The 15,479-nt window shown below is 37.2% G+C and overlaps 1 pseudogene; it reads right to left on the reverse strand.

The window, feature by feature from the left end:
• Nucleotides 1-708: 708 nt before the first annotated feature.
• On the reverse strand, nucleotides 709-10,994 carry LOC125935073 (olfactory receptor 2T27-like; annotated as a pseudogene).
• Nucleotides 10,995-15,479: the final 4,485 nt, after the last annotated feature.

The raw sequence follows: 15,479 nt of genomic DNA on the forward strand, positions 1-15,479 counted from the left end.
ATTTAAAATAGACTAATATAATTGGCTTTTTGTTTAGGTTTGTTATCTAACCCCTTCATTTAAAAGATTAGAAATCAAGAACTCAATTTAATTCTTATCTTCACTTACAGATCTTTGGAAAATGAAACATCCCTAGGCTTTCAGCGGTGGTTGGCCTCTTTCAAGGACAGAAATTGGTATACATTCCCTTTATAGTTGAATGAAGGATTGCTAATTCAATTACTTTTCTTGGTGAAATTTCATCATCGTTAACACCATTACCTCCATCACCTTACATACCAGCATTCCAACTACATTATCATCATATTTACTACCACTATCATCACCACCCTCACCATCAATCATCAACTGGGAGTGCCTAACTCCTGCTGGCCCATAATCTGAGGGTGTGGGCCAAACATTGTCAAAGAAACATAAGATAGATAGATAGATAGATAGATATAGAGACACATGTAGATATATACAGATATCTATCTATATAGATAAATCTCTCTCCATCTCTGTATCTACCTATTTCTATCTACATATACAGAGACAGACAGAGAGAGAGAGAGAGAGAGAGAGAGAGAGAGAGAATCCATACAGCCAGTGGTCCCATTGCAATTTTAATTATGAAAAGACCAGAACTAAAACCTGAACATCTAAGAAGGCCTGATTTAGATGGAAATGAAAATAGGTAGTGATTGATATTCATCTTATATTTGTGGTCTAATTTGATGTTAGGCAGCATTCCAACACTTTTATCAGAGCACTCACCACCTCCTTGCTCCTCAGACTGTGTATGAGAGGGTTCATCATGGGGGTGAGGATACAACCAAGCATAAAGAGAAACTGGTCCAGCTTGGGACTGTGATAAGTATTAGGCCTCATGTAGACCAGCATGGCTGGCCAAAGTAGAGGCTCACCACAGTCAAGTGGGAGGAACAGGTGGCCAGGGCTTTATTTCTGCCCTCCAGGGAGTTCATGCTGAGGATAGCAAGGAAAATGAGAGTATAAGAAAACAGGATAAAGGACAAGGGAATGAGGAGCATCATAATGGTTATCATCACTACACCTTTCTTATAGGCAGAAATGTGCTCACAGTCCAATTTTAGAATGGCCATGACTTCACAGAGGAAATGGGAAACCTCTCTGGAACCACAGATGGGGAAATAGATAGAAAAAACTGTGTATGCAAATGATGTAATGTAAAGGCACCCACATACAGGAGATAATAGCCATCTGCAGATATACTTTCTGGCTTATTATCAGGGTATATCTCAGAAGGTTACAAATTGTCACATACTGGCCAAAGGACATGAGGGTAATAAAGATACACTCAGCAATTACTAGAGTCCAGAAGAAAAAAGATCTGAGTTTAACAGGCAACCTGTGAGATGTTTCTCTGCCCTGAGAAGTCAGTTGCCGTCTTGAGTATAGTGCGGGAGATTAATGTCAGGTCCATGAGAGCAATTTAGCTGAGCAGAAAATATATGTGTGTGTGGAGATGAGAATCCACCCAGATGAGGAAAATAAGGATGACGTTTGTGGTGAGAGTCACAGTGTAGATCATAAGGATAGCAGAGACAAGGACATTTACATATTTTATACCAGGGAATAGGCTCAAGAGCATAAAATCATATTTGAAGACTAATTTATTTTATCCAAGTCTTTGTCTTGTTAGAAGTGATCAACCTGGGAACAAACCAGATTTGGAGACATCACAAAGATTTATTGGATTCTGTTCCCCAGACGCTTTCCTTTATAACTCTTATCAGCATCAGTAGGCTGTGATATTTCTGCAACTAACAGCAATTTAGCCAATTTCATGGCTAAATAACCTATCTAATGCCTCCAGTTATATTCTTTATTCACAGAATAAATTTCCCGAATATTGTATAGTTAATTTCCAGACTTCATCTAGTAATGGTAGTTCATATCCATTACTACCACCTCCCCTCCCTTCTGTCATTTCTCAGAGACCCCATTCCCATCTCCCTTCTTATACTCTCTCACTGCCATACTTTAACCTTTGAGAAGTATATTACATTTGTTCTATCCTCACCAAATCACAGTTTCCATCCTAATATGTTCTTATAACTATGCTAAATCTTAGAAAGACAAAGATGAATAAAGTATGATTTCTGATGCTAAAGACCTTTAACTTTATTGAAGAAGATATCAGGAACATGTGGAAAAATTAGACAGATGTTATAATGGAAGAATATAGATGATACACTGTACAAAGGAGATGGAAAGTAGCCTTCATTTTAAAAGACTAGAGGATTTGAATGATGGAAATCTAACTTCACATAAACTTTTTTATCTTTTTTAACAAAACTACAACCAAAAACTAAGCCATCATATCTGTTGGCATTTAGAAGGAGATAGTCTTTTAGAGGGACACCTGGGTGGCTCATTTATTAAGGATTTGAGTCTTGACTTCAGCTTAGGTCATGATATACAGTTACGAGATCAAGTCCTGCATTGAACCTCACTTTGGTTTCCATGCTGGGCATGGGGTTGCTCAAGATTCTCTCTCTCCCTTCCCCTTTTCCCTTCCCCCACTTAATCATTCTCTCTCTCTGTGTCTCTCAAAAAAAAAAAAAAAAAGCGTGTCTCAGAGAAAAGTTGTGTAGCTTGTCCAAGCTCTTATTATTACTAAATGTTGAAGAGAAGTGACCAAAACTCACATCCCAGAAGTTTTTCCAATTATCCTCCACCATTAGATCCTTATTAAGTATATTTACTAGAGTTATTATTAAATAAAGCCTTGTAGGGGCGCCTGGGTGGCTCAGTCGGTTAAGCGTCCAACTTCGGCTCAGGTCACGATCTCGCGGTCCGTGGGTTCGAGCCCTGCGTCGGGCTCTGGGCTGATGGCTCAGAGCCTGGAGCCTGCTTCCGATTCTGTGTTTCCCTCTCTCTCTGCCCCTCCCCTGTTCATGCTGTGTCTCTCTCTGTCTGAAAAATAAATAAATCAGAAGTAATAGGTGACAAGATCCATCCCTTGCTCAAGGGGAGAATACACAAGGTCATGAATCCTGGCCAACAGGGATTGTTGGTGCTGGATTGTTGCCTATCACGAGATTCTCCAAGTTCATAGTATTTTTGTCAAAACTTTGAATTTTAGAGTTAGAAGGTGTCTTAGAAAAATCCACTTTACACTTATCCCCAGTATTTTTTTTTTCTCCCTGTTATTTTAATGATGAAGAAATCACAGTTTCAAAAATGGAAATGGTTAGCCCCAGAACATTCAACTAGTTAAAAATGAAGGAACTATACCCAGGTCCACTATTATTTTGACTTTCTTGACTCCTTGAAGAACTTTACTCTAAATTATTCCTTGAGTTATTTTTAACTTATTTTCTATGATTCTTTTACTTCTAGAAACCTTAGAGGACAACTAAACATGCTGTAAATGTGTAAATTCATTCTCACGAATAAGAACTATGAAGACCTGTCTAGAAAACCAGTCATATAACCAAATTTAATGTTATAGTTTATATGAGAATTTTTTATCATCTAGACTGTACCGTAAATATGAATGTATTCACTTTTATATATTTATAAATTTCATATATGCATAATTAAAAAAATTGATACCCACATGCAGCCCTTAAGCCTTGAATGAAGACTTGCAAATATATGTGTCATATTTTGGACATTTCTGTGTCTTGACAGATTGTTTTGATAACTATACTTTTTTTATAATTGTCAGTCAAATGAATGATTTCTGTTGGGTTACAATGGCATATGACCAGCAGAGCCAGATTAGAAGATTCAGTCATGATGGTTGCATTTTATGGTAGATTCTGGTACTTTATTTAAACCTGAGTTAATGGCCTGCTATGCACCTTTTCTTTTTTCTGGGTCTTAATCCTTGTATTGGCACATGCATAGATGCAGACCTTTGTTTTTCACAGCTCTCAGACAAAAACAAATTAGTAAATAGACATTACTCAGGGTAGAATGTGCTAACCTTTAGGGTCTCTGATGCGTTCATGTGTCAGTGAATTTTTTGGATGATGATGTGACAGGGGATGTTCATCCTGAGATCTGTCCCATTTCAAACATTGCCTTGTTGGTGAATTACTTTCTTTGAATTTTGGAAGGGCTTGGTGTCCTCTTGCTCTAACAGTTTGTCCCTTATTAAACACCTCCCAGCAAATGATATAGTAGATTCATGCCTTATGATTTAACAGGCTCTCCTCTATGAGGACAGGAAATATTTCCACAGGAAATAAAGTTGAGAGTCAAAGACACAGATCTCTGTTGTGCCTGGGTAGCTCAAGTTGGTTGAGTGTCTGACTCTTGATTTGGGCTCAGGTCATGATCTCACAGTTTGTGGGAGTAAGCCCCACATTGGGTTATATGCTGGCAGTGTGGAACCTGCTTTGGATTCTCTCTCTCCTTCTCTTTCTCTGTTCCTCTCCCACTTGCACATGCACACCTTGTTCTTTCATTCTCTCTCAAAATAAATAAGGAAACATTTTTATTTTAAAGGACAGATTTCTGAAGAATTCACTGTTGACCTCAGGAACCAACTTGGAGAAGCAGAGTGTGGAAACATTTTTGGTACACATCCACACATAAAAGAAAATCAGCTTCCTTGTGTCCAGTCTCTCTTACTCATTTGCTAATTCTTCTTTATCCACACACTTATTGAACTTCATTCCATATATCAAATAAAGTCACATGTTTAGATTCCAAAAAATATTTCAGACTTCTTTTCTCTCATTTAAAAGTGTAATCTTCCACTCACCATTCCTCTCTATTTCCTTTTCTTAGTTAGCCATCAACTCTATTGCAACTTATTTCTATACTTCTGTAAGGGAAAAACAATCAAATTCTTTTACATTGAGTTTCTCCCTTTTCATTGGAAAATCAAATCCTAATTTCCCTGACAGTCACAAGAAAAAGAAAAAACATATTTGCACAGAAATTTTGTCAGTGGCATAAAAGGATATGAGCTTTGTTATTTCCAAATTATTGGTTAATAATGATTGGTGGCATATGTGTGTTTGTTTATACAGTGTTACAAACCAGGCAGAAACACAATTCACAGCTACTTCTGAGGGGTTTTACTTTTTTATAATTAAGTATTATACCTGTTATCACTTCTAGGAAATTTCTTCATCACTTTCAAGTTAATTCATCACTAGGAAAAGGAAGATATGGTTTTCTTCTTTTCTCTGGTTTGAAGGCAATCATTTTAATAGTCAACTGCACATAATACAAACACATATTGTCAAACTTAATCTGAAACTCTGGATTCATTTGTGAAATATTTGATATGCTAATCAAAAGAATATGTCTTTGACATCACTAAAATGAAACTGTTTATGACATATGTTAAATGTAACCAGTGTAAATGTTATGTCATAAAGGAGACCATTTTCCTTATTTTTTTCTTATCTTTTTTTTCTAGTTTAATCTATGAATACATTGAAAACCTATGTATTTATTTGTTTTTGTCAGTTTTCTTGGGTTAATCCGTTCAGTAAGACAAAACTGACCATCTTTCCTGTCATCTGTACAAGAAAACCTAGAAATTGTGAAGTGGGGCTTTTATGCTTAAAATGTTCTCCTTGGCTTTGGATTTCAACCAGGTAGTGGTAATACTCCTTTCTGTGTACAGTTTTCTGCAATGACAAGAATCATCACCTGGACTTTTTATGTTCCCTTTTCCCAAAAGGCTCACTCATAGCAGACTCATAGCCCTCCCTGGGTTGTAGAACTTTCTGTCAGCCTGAATGCTTGTTCTGACTCTGTCTTAAATGAGTTGTGTATATAAACTGTTATGGGTATGTTACTGAGATTTGCATGGCTCATCTTTGAGACAGAAAAAGCAAATTTTATTTATTCTGGAATTTAGAGCTGAAAAACCCAATTTCACTTAATTTGTGTCACTTAATCATCAAAAGCACAATGTGAGGTGGAGACTATGCATTATCATTTCAACCTTTGGACAGTGAAGATGGTATTTTAAGATCACACAGTTACTAAGATTCAGGGTTTTGACCCATGTCCTCTTCTCCAGATTCCAGAAGGCATTGCCTTCTAAGAAACTTGTTGGATTTTGTGCCATTTAGAAAGTAACCAATAAAAAGATGAAAATTCCTACCTGCCTTTTACCTAACTCTCCTAAACCCCAGGAGATAGCATAAGTAGGAAAATATTAGTTTCTCAAAAGATGGTTTACCAGATTCATGTTGGAAAGATTTTGTGTGTGTGTATGTGAATGCACATGAACATGCGTATAAGTATAACCATTATCAAGATTCATATAGTTTACTTCATAAATATTTTCAGTTAGAGCCACATTCAGATGTGTAGTAGGTTACCACTAATACCTATGAAATAGACTCAAGGGATTAGTGATAATCCTGAACTTCTAGTGGTGAGTTAACCAGGCATTGTAAATCTTTAATTTTTTTAATGTTTATTCATTTTTGAGAGACAGAGAGAGACAAAGCATGAGCAGGGAAGGGGCAGAGAGAGGGAGACACAAAATCTGAAGTAGGCTCCAGGCTCTCAGCTGTCAGCACAGAGTCCAGCACAGGGCTGGAACTCACGAACTGCGAGATCATGACATGAGCTGAAGTCGGACGTTCAACTGACTGAACAACCCAGGCGCCCCATAAATCTTATCACATATAACATGGTTTTCCTGGCATAAATGAAAACGTGACACAGGTAGAAAGTATAAGAAATTCATATCCTTCTACTTGGAAGAGATGATTTAGTTCCAATCCTTAACAAGAATGTCACACAGGTTTTGCTTTGAGGTTTAACTGAGTTGATCCATCAATTTCAGCTATCCTCTGGATATTCCCCCGTTCTGTTTGTTGTGGGTAAAATAACACCAGTAATAACAGCTAACATTCATAGAGTCTTTTGTAAGTACTCACCATTCTACTAAGTTCTCTCTGTGTTTTATCTAATTGCACCCTCATAATCTTCACAACAGCTTCTTTAGATCATCATCAATGGCCATCACAACTTCTATCAACTTACACCAGTTTATATTCTTACCAAAAGTCCTCTCTCTGAATCCTAGCCAACACCTATTGCTTCCTATGTTGTTAATTTTAGCCATTCTGACTGGTGTGAGATGTTACCACAATGTAGCTTTGATTTGTATTTCCTTCATGATGAGCAATGTTGAGCACTTTTCCAAGTGTATCTTAGCAATCTGTTTCTTCTTTGAAAAAAAAAATGTCTATTCATGACTTCTGCTAATTTTTAACTGGATTATTTGTTTTCTGCGGTGTTCTTTTTTCTACACTCTTTTTATCTTTTGATGTTCTTCTGTTTCATAGATGTTTCTCCATCCCCTCACTCTGTTAGGTTTATTGCTAGGTATCTTATGTTTTTGGTGTATTTGTAAATGGGATTGATTCCTTGACTTCTCCTTCTGCTGCTTCATTATTGGTGTAGAAAAGTGGAACACATTTCTTTCCGTTGATTTCATTTTGTGTGACTTTATTGAATTTGTGTATCAGTTCTAGCAACTTTCTGGTGGACTCTTTTTTTTTTTTTTTGGCTTTTCAAAATAGAATATCATGCCATCTGTAAATAATGAAAGTTTGACTTCTAACTTGCCAATTTGGATGCCTTTTATTTCTTTTTCATGTCTAATTGCTGAGGGCAAGACTTCCAGTACTATGTTAAATAACAGTAGTAAGAGTGGACATTCCTGTCTTGCTCCTAACTGTGGAGAAAAAGCTTTCAATTTTTCCTTATTAAGGACAATATTTTCTGTCAGTCTTTCTTTATGTGGCTCTTATTATGTTGAGGTATGTTCCCTCTCTCTCCCTACTTTATTGTTGTTGTTTTTTTTTTAATCAAGAATGGATGTTGCACTTTGTCTAAAAATTTTCTGCACATACAGAGCTGATCATAAAGTTCTCATCCTCTCTTTTTTAAAAGTGGTGTAGTACCTTGATTGATATGTAAATATTGAACCACTTTTTCATCCCAGGAATAGTTCCCACTTGATCACGATGAATGATTCTTTTAATATACTGTTGTGTTTGGTTTGCTAATATTTTGATGAGAATTTTTGCACCCATGTTAATGAAGGATATTAGCCTGTATTTCTCTTCATTGGTGGAATCTTTTTCTGGTTTGGAATCAGGGCAATACTGGCCTCATAGAATGAATTTGAAAGTTTTTCTTCTACTTCAGTTTTTTTTTAATACTTTAAGAAGAATAGGTGTTAACTATTCTTCAACTGTTTGGTAAAATTTCCCTGTGAGCCATCAGTCCCTGGATTTTGTTTGTTGGGAAATTTTTTAATACAAATTCAATGTCTTTGCTGGCTGTTGGTGTTTTCATGTTTTCCATGTCTTCCTGTCTCAGTTTTATAGTTCATAGGATTCTAGGCATGTATCCATCTATTCCAGATTATCTGATGTTTGTCATGTAAATTGTTATAATATTCTCATAATTGCTTGCATTTATGTGGTAGTAATTGTTATTTCTCCTATCTAATTTGTGTTATTTGGGTCCTTTTTCTTTTCTTTTCATTAAGTCATGCTGGGGGGGGGCTATCAATTTTATTAAATTTTTCAGGGGCGCCTTGGTGGCTCAGTTGGTTAAGCATCCGATTTGGCTCAGGTCATGATCTCACCGTCCATAGGTTTGAGCCCTGTGTTAGGATCTGTGTTGACAGCTCAGAACCTGGAGCCTGCTTCAGATTCTGTGTCTTCCTCTATCTCTGCCCCTCCCCTGCTCAGGCTCTGTTTCTGTCTCTCTCTAAAATAAATAGAAAGTTAAAAAAGTTAAAAAAAAAACTTTTTTTCATAGAACCAGCTCCTTGGTTTATTGATCTGTTATACTGTTTGTTTATTTTGTATATCATTAGTTCTGCTCTAATATTTATTTCCCCCCTACTTCTGCTGTTTAGGTTTCATTTGCTGTTAGTTTTCTGAGTTCTTTAAATGTAAGATTAAGTAGTTTAATTGAGATTTTTCTTACTTCTTAAGGTAGGTCTGTATTGCTATACACTTCAGTCTTAATACTGCTTTTGATGAATCCCAAAGATATTGGACAATCATGTTTTCATTTTCAGTTGCTTCCATGTATTTTTAAATTTCTTCTTTAATTTCCTGTTTGACCAATTCATTCTTTAGTGGCATGTTGTTTAACCTCCATGTATCTGTGGCCTTCCTAATTTTTTTCTTGTGGTGGATTTCAAGTTTCAGTGTATTATGGTCAGAAAGTATGCATGGTATGTTTGCAATCTTTTTGTACTTTTTGATACCTGGCTTGTGACTTAGTATGTGATCTATTCTGGAGAATGCCCAACGGCACTTGAAAAGAATGTGTATTATGTTGCTTTGGGATGAAAATTTTGAATATTAAGTCCATATGGTCCACTGTCATTCAAAGCCATTGTTTCCTTGTTGATTTTCTGCTTAGATGATCTATACATTGATATAAGTGGGTTAATAAGTGTTAACGTCCCCTACTATTATTGCATTATTATTAATGCATTCCTTTGTTTGTCATTAATTGTTTTATATATTTGATTTCCCAAAAACTGGGAGCACACACATTTGAAATTATTACATATTATTTTTTAGGAGAGACCACTTTTTAACGATATAGTGCCTTTCTTCATTTCTTCTTACAGTCTTTGGCTTAAAATCTAATTTGTCTGGTATAAACATTCCTACTTTGGCTTTCTATTGATGTTCTTCTGCTTGATAGATGTTTCTCCATCCCCTCACTTTCAATTTGCTGGTGTCTTTAGGTATAAAATGAGTGTCTTATAAGCATAATATAGATGGGTATTTTTTCTTATCCATTCTGACACCCTATGTCTTTTCATTGGTGTGTTTCATTCATTTAAATTTTAGAATGATAACTGATAGATATGTATCTAGTGTCATTATGACTTGTTTTGTTATCGTTTCTAGAGATTTTCTCTGTTTCTTTTTCATCTTTGTCACTTTTGATCTTTCTTTTCCACTCAATGAGCTCCTTTTCATTTCTTGCAGGCTGGTTTAGTGGTCACCATCTCCTTCAGTTTTTGTTTGCCTAGAAACTTGCTATGTCTCCTTCTATTATGAATGATAATCTTTCTGGATGGAGTCTACATGAATGCAGATTTTTCCATTCAGTTCACTGAACATATCATGCCACTCCCTTCTGGCTTGTCATGTTTCTGTGGAGAGGTCTGTAACTAATCTTATGGGACTTACCTTGTAAATTAGAGACTTCTTTTGCCTTGCCAGTTTTAGGATTTTTCTTTATCACTATATATATGAAATGTAACTACAACATGTGTTGATGTTGGCCTGTTTTTGTCTATCTTGATGAGAGTTCTCTGTGTCTACTGGATCTGGATTTCTGTTTCCCTCCCCAGATTCGGGATGTTTTCAACTGTTATTTCCTCAAATAAACCTCTGTTCCCTTTTCCCTCTCTTTTTCTTCTGGGAGTCCTACGATATGAATGTTATGTTTGGTGGAGTAACTGAGTTCCCTAAATCTACCCTCATAACCCACCATTCTTCTTTCTCTCTTCTTTCAGATTCATTATTTTCTGCTTGATAGATGTTTCCATCTTCTGTATCACTTATTTATTTGTCTTCTTTTTCCATCCTTGTGCTTATTTACATCCAGTCTGTTTTGAATCTCAATTATTGTATTTTTCATTTCTGTCTGGATGTTTTTTAGGTCTTTTATCTCTGCAGTTAGGGTCCCCTGGTGCCTTCCATATTTTCCTCAAGCCCCCCTGGTTTCCTTATGATTTTGCTTTAAATTCTCCATCAGGCATTTTACTTATATTTTTTCAATTGACTTCTGGCCATGACTCTTTCTTGTTCTTTCTTTTGGGATGAATTCTTCTGTTTCAGCATTGTGTCTAAGTCTCCAAGTCTCTGTCTTCTCTGTGTTAGGAAAGCCTGTTATGTTTACTGCTCCCGAGAGTAATGGCCTTATGAAGAAGAGATCTTACAATATTCAGAACCTGTTGCTTCAGTGAGTGTTTCTGATGTGTGCTGCATACGCTCTGGAGCTGTGTTTTGCCTGCTCTCTCAGGTCAGTCGTCTGCAGAGTTTCTCCTTGCCTGCAGTGTGAGCAGTGTTTGGATCTTGGCCAGAATGTGTTGACTTTTAACTTGGTGTGTCCATGGTCTGCTTTGGAAATGAGACATGATGCTACTTCCACTAGAACTCAAAGCTTGCAAAACTGTTTTACCAGTAGATGTAGTGCATAAGGAGGTTTGTGCTGGTCTTCCTTGGAAGGGACCCACTATGCTAGTCTATAAGCACACTTGCTCCAGAAAAGTAGTACCAGCAGAACACAGTGGGGTGGGAATTGGTGTAAGCAGGATACACAGGTGGTGCTGCTGTGCTGCATATTGAAGTTAATTTATACTGAGTGCCAGGAGTTCATTATTAACTAAACTCCCAGCCAGCTCCTTTGTCCCAAGAGAGGAGACTCTGTGCTTGTTGCTCTGTGGGAAGCACGCCTAGAAGAGCAAAAATATTCCCCTCATATACCCTAGGCATTTCAGATCACTGTTTTCACACTGTCTGTCTCTGTGTTGCTTGCCAGAGTAGAGCAGCACAGTGAACTTTGGGCTCTATCACAGACAAACCAGCTGACTTAGAACTATAAAATTCAGTAACATGCTGTGGTGGGTACCTGAGCTGGTCTTTAGTGGGAAGGTCTTGCTATGCTGGGACTGATACAGGTTTTCCCCAGAAGGACAGCTGTGGCAAAGCACAGGGACATGGGATTTGGAGCAAAGCAGGCGGAACATCTAGTATCCAGGTTAGCCAGCCTCAGCAGTTGTCTCTCTCCCTATGCTGAGGGATGGGAGAGGGAAATGTCACTCTCCAGTTCTTTTGTCCCTAGACAGGCAATGCCACCTCTTGCGGGAGTTCTCCAAGTATGAACAGACTTTCCCTCTGATCCTTAGCTGATCTTCAGATATTGTCATCTACCCCAGGGTTGATTGTCTACCTTCTTTCTAGGAGTATGGTGTGCTGTCAGGTCTCTAGCCCAGCCAAACCTGGGGACTTCTAAAATGTAACTCTTTGAGCCACACTGGTTGAAAAACTCACAAAAATCAGCCCCTCACATTTCCTCAGCCAATGGCTTTGGGGAAGTGTTCTTTTTGTGTGTATCCTTGTGCACTCTACTCTCCCTCCCCTTTCTCCATGACCAGGGTGTGTTTGAGGGACAAAGAAGCCTAGAGTCTTCCTACTTCACCATCACCCTAGCACCCCTCAGTCCTTGTGTTAAAGCCTAGTTTTTCAACCAGTGGGGCTCAAAGACTGAAAGTATTGCTACTCTGGCTTTATTTTGACATCCATTTGCTTGTAATTATTTCTCCACCCCCTCACTTTCAATCTGCAGGTGCCTGTAAGTCTGAAATGAGTCCCTTGTGGGCAGCATATAGATGGGCTTTGTCTTTTATCCATTCTGACACCCTATGTCTTTTGTTAGGAGGGTTTAGTCTATTTATATTCAAAGTAACTATTGATAGAATTATTTTTCATTTTATTTCTTATCTTGTCACGATTTGCAAAGATTTCTTCTGATCATCTTGTCTTTGTCACTTTTGGTCTCTCCTTTCCTCTCAAAGGGTCCCTTTTAATATTCCTTGCAGGCCTGTTTAGTGGTCATGAATTCATTTATGTTTTGTTTGTCTGGGAAGTTATCTTCCCTTCCATTCTAAATGAAAGCTTTGCTAAAAAGAATACTCTTGGTTACAGATTTTTCCCATTTATCATTTTGAATATATCATGACACTCCCTTCTTGCTTGTCAAGTATCTGTTGAGAAATCTAAAGATAGCATTATGGTTCTTTCCTTCCATGTTAAGGACTTCTTTTGTCTCACTGCTGTTTTTGTTGTTGTTTTGTTTTGTTTTGTTTTGTTTTTTAGTTTACTTTTATTTATTTTCAGAGAGATAGAGAAATCAAGCGGGGGAGAGGCAGAGAGAGGGAGACAGAATACCAAGCAAGCTCTGTGCTGTCTGTACAGAGCCCAATGTAGAGCTCGAAATCATGAACCATGAGATCATGACCTGAGCATAAATCAAGAGTCAGACATTGAACCAACTGGGCCATCCAGGCACCCCTGTCTTGTTGTTTTAAAGATTTTTTTTCTTTATCACTATATTTAAAAATCTAATTACATGTCATTGTGTTTCCCTGCTTTTGTTGATTTTGATGGGAGTTCTCTGTGCCTCCTGGATATGGGTGTCTGTTTCCTTCCCCAGATTAGGGAAGTTTTCAGCTATTATTTTCTCAAATAAATTTTTTGCATCCCTTTCTCTCTCTTCTGGGAATCCTATAATACAGATATTATTATATTATATGGAGTCACTGAGTTCTCTAAATCTATTCGCATTTTGCATAATTCTTTCTCTCTTTTGTCCAACTTATTATTTTCCATCGTTTTGGCCTTTATGTCATTAATTCATTTCCCTGGTTCTTCTAGTCTGCTGTTCATTGCTTCAAACCTGTTTCTAGTCTCATTTATTGGATTCTTCAGTTGAAGAACTGAAAAAAGATTGATCCTTTTTTAACTTTTATTTTTGTGGTATGGATCTCCCTGAACATTCTATTCTTTACTGAAGCCCAGTGAGTATGCTTATGATTGTTTTTTAAACTCCATCCGATATATTATTTATATATGTTTCAATTAGATCTCTGGCTGTGGCCTTCTCTTGTTTTTCCATTTGGGATTAATTCCTCTGTCTTGTTATTTTGTCTAACTCTCTGCCTTCTTCTTTGTATTAGAAAATCCAGTTATATTTCCTGCACTGAAATTAATGGCTCTGTGAAGAAGAGGTATGTAGTGTGTAGGCACTGATGTTTCAGGGAGTTTCTGTGATGTGTGATCCATACCCTCTGCTGTTGTGCTTTGACTGCACTGACCTACATGCTAATTATCTGCAGAGGCTCTCCTTGCCTGCTGTGGGCAGTGTTTGATCCTTGGTCAGAATGTGACAGGTTTTAACTAGGTGTGCTCTCATCTGCTGGTGAAATAAGACCTGATACTACTATGAGCACTAAGGCCTGAAGAACTCTCTGGCTCAGAGATGTGGTGTGGGCAGAGGTTTGTTCTGGTTCTCTTGAAGAGGTGCCCGCTGCACTGGGGCAAGTTTGACTGAGAAGAGCATTCTCACCACAGCACAAGGGTGTAGGACTTGGTGTAAGCAAGTTAGGTGCTGCTTTAACAAGTGTTTCCATGTGTTTATGCTTAGAGTCGGGGAGAGAAATGAATCCAGCCAAATCCTTTGTTCCTAGAGAGGTGTCCTTGAATGCTACCTTTAGGGACACACTCCAAGAGTAAATAATCTCCCCACTTTGTCCCTCAAGCCTCTTCAGATTGTTGTGTCCATGCCTTCTACCCCAGGTTATTTTCCTGCCTTCTCTCCAGAAGTAGTACAATGCCTTCTGGCTCTATCCCAGCCAAGTGTGCTGACTTTTAAAACTCCAGGCTTTAAACCAGACTGGTATTAAGAACTCAAATAATTCAACCCCTCTTATTGTCCAAGCCTATAGGGAAATATTCTCCTTGTGTGTTCTGTGTTCTCTCCCTCTCACCTGTCTCTGTGACCATGACTCCATCCCTTTATATCTATGATCCTTTTCTCCCCTAAACCATGTCTCTGTGTTTCCTACATGCTTTGATGTGACCTCTTATCTCACTTTAATCATTGAGTTTGCTTTGTGTGTCTAGGATATTTAGGATAATTTGATAATTATCTAGTTTTGTTTGTGGATGTGATGAACCTAGGGTCCTGCTACTTTGCCACCATCTTTCTCTTCCTCACACTTCATGGTTTTTTGATAGCGGATTCAATTTTATGACTTGTAATCAGGTTGTTTAGATTTTGTATTTCTTCCTGTTTTATTTTTGGAAGGTTGTAAATTTCTTTCAATTTATTGATTTCTTCTAGGTTATCCATTTATTAGTATATAATTTTTCATTGTATTCTCTTATAATACTTTTAGTTCTGTGGTGTCAATTGGTACTTTCCCTCTCTTCTTTTGGATTTTACTTATTCGGATGTTTTGTATTTTTTTCTTGATGAGTCTGGTTAAGGATTTGTCAATTTTGTTTGTGTTTTCAAATAACCAGCTTTTGTTTTCTTCAAATTCTCTATTGTGCTTTTTAGTGTCTATGTAATTTATTTCCAATTCTTAATATTTCCTTTATTTTATGCATGCTTGGCTATATTTGTTCTTTTTCCTGTTTCTTTAAGTGTAAGACTTAATTGTTTATTTGAGCTTTTTCTTGTTTCTTGACACAGGCCTTCTCTGCTGTATACTTTCCTCTTAGAACTGCTTTGTCTGTGTCCCATAGACTTTGGAACGTTATGTTTTAACTTTCTTATCTATTATTTATTCACTGATTGCTTTATTGATTCATTTGTCATTAGTATCATATTGTTTAGTCTCCATGTGTTTGTATATTTTCCACTTTTTTCCTTGTGATTTATTTCTGGTTTCCTACTATTGTGATCAG

The sequence above is a fragment of the Panthera uncia genome, assembly GCF_023721935.1.
Source record: "Panthera uncia isolate 11264 chromosome A1 unlocalized genomic scaffold, Puncia_PCG_1.0 HiC_scaffold_17, whole genome shotgun sequence".
In the NCBI taxonomy this organism is placed as follows: Eukaryota; Metazoa; Chordata; class Mammalia; order Carnivora; family Felidae; genus Panthera; species Panthera uncia.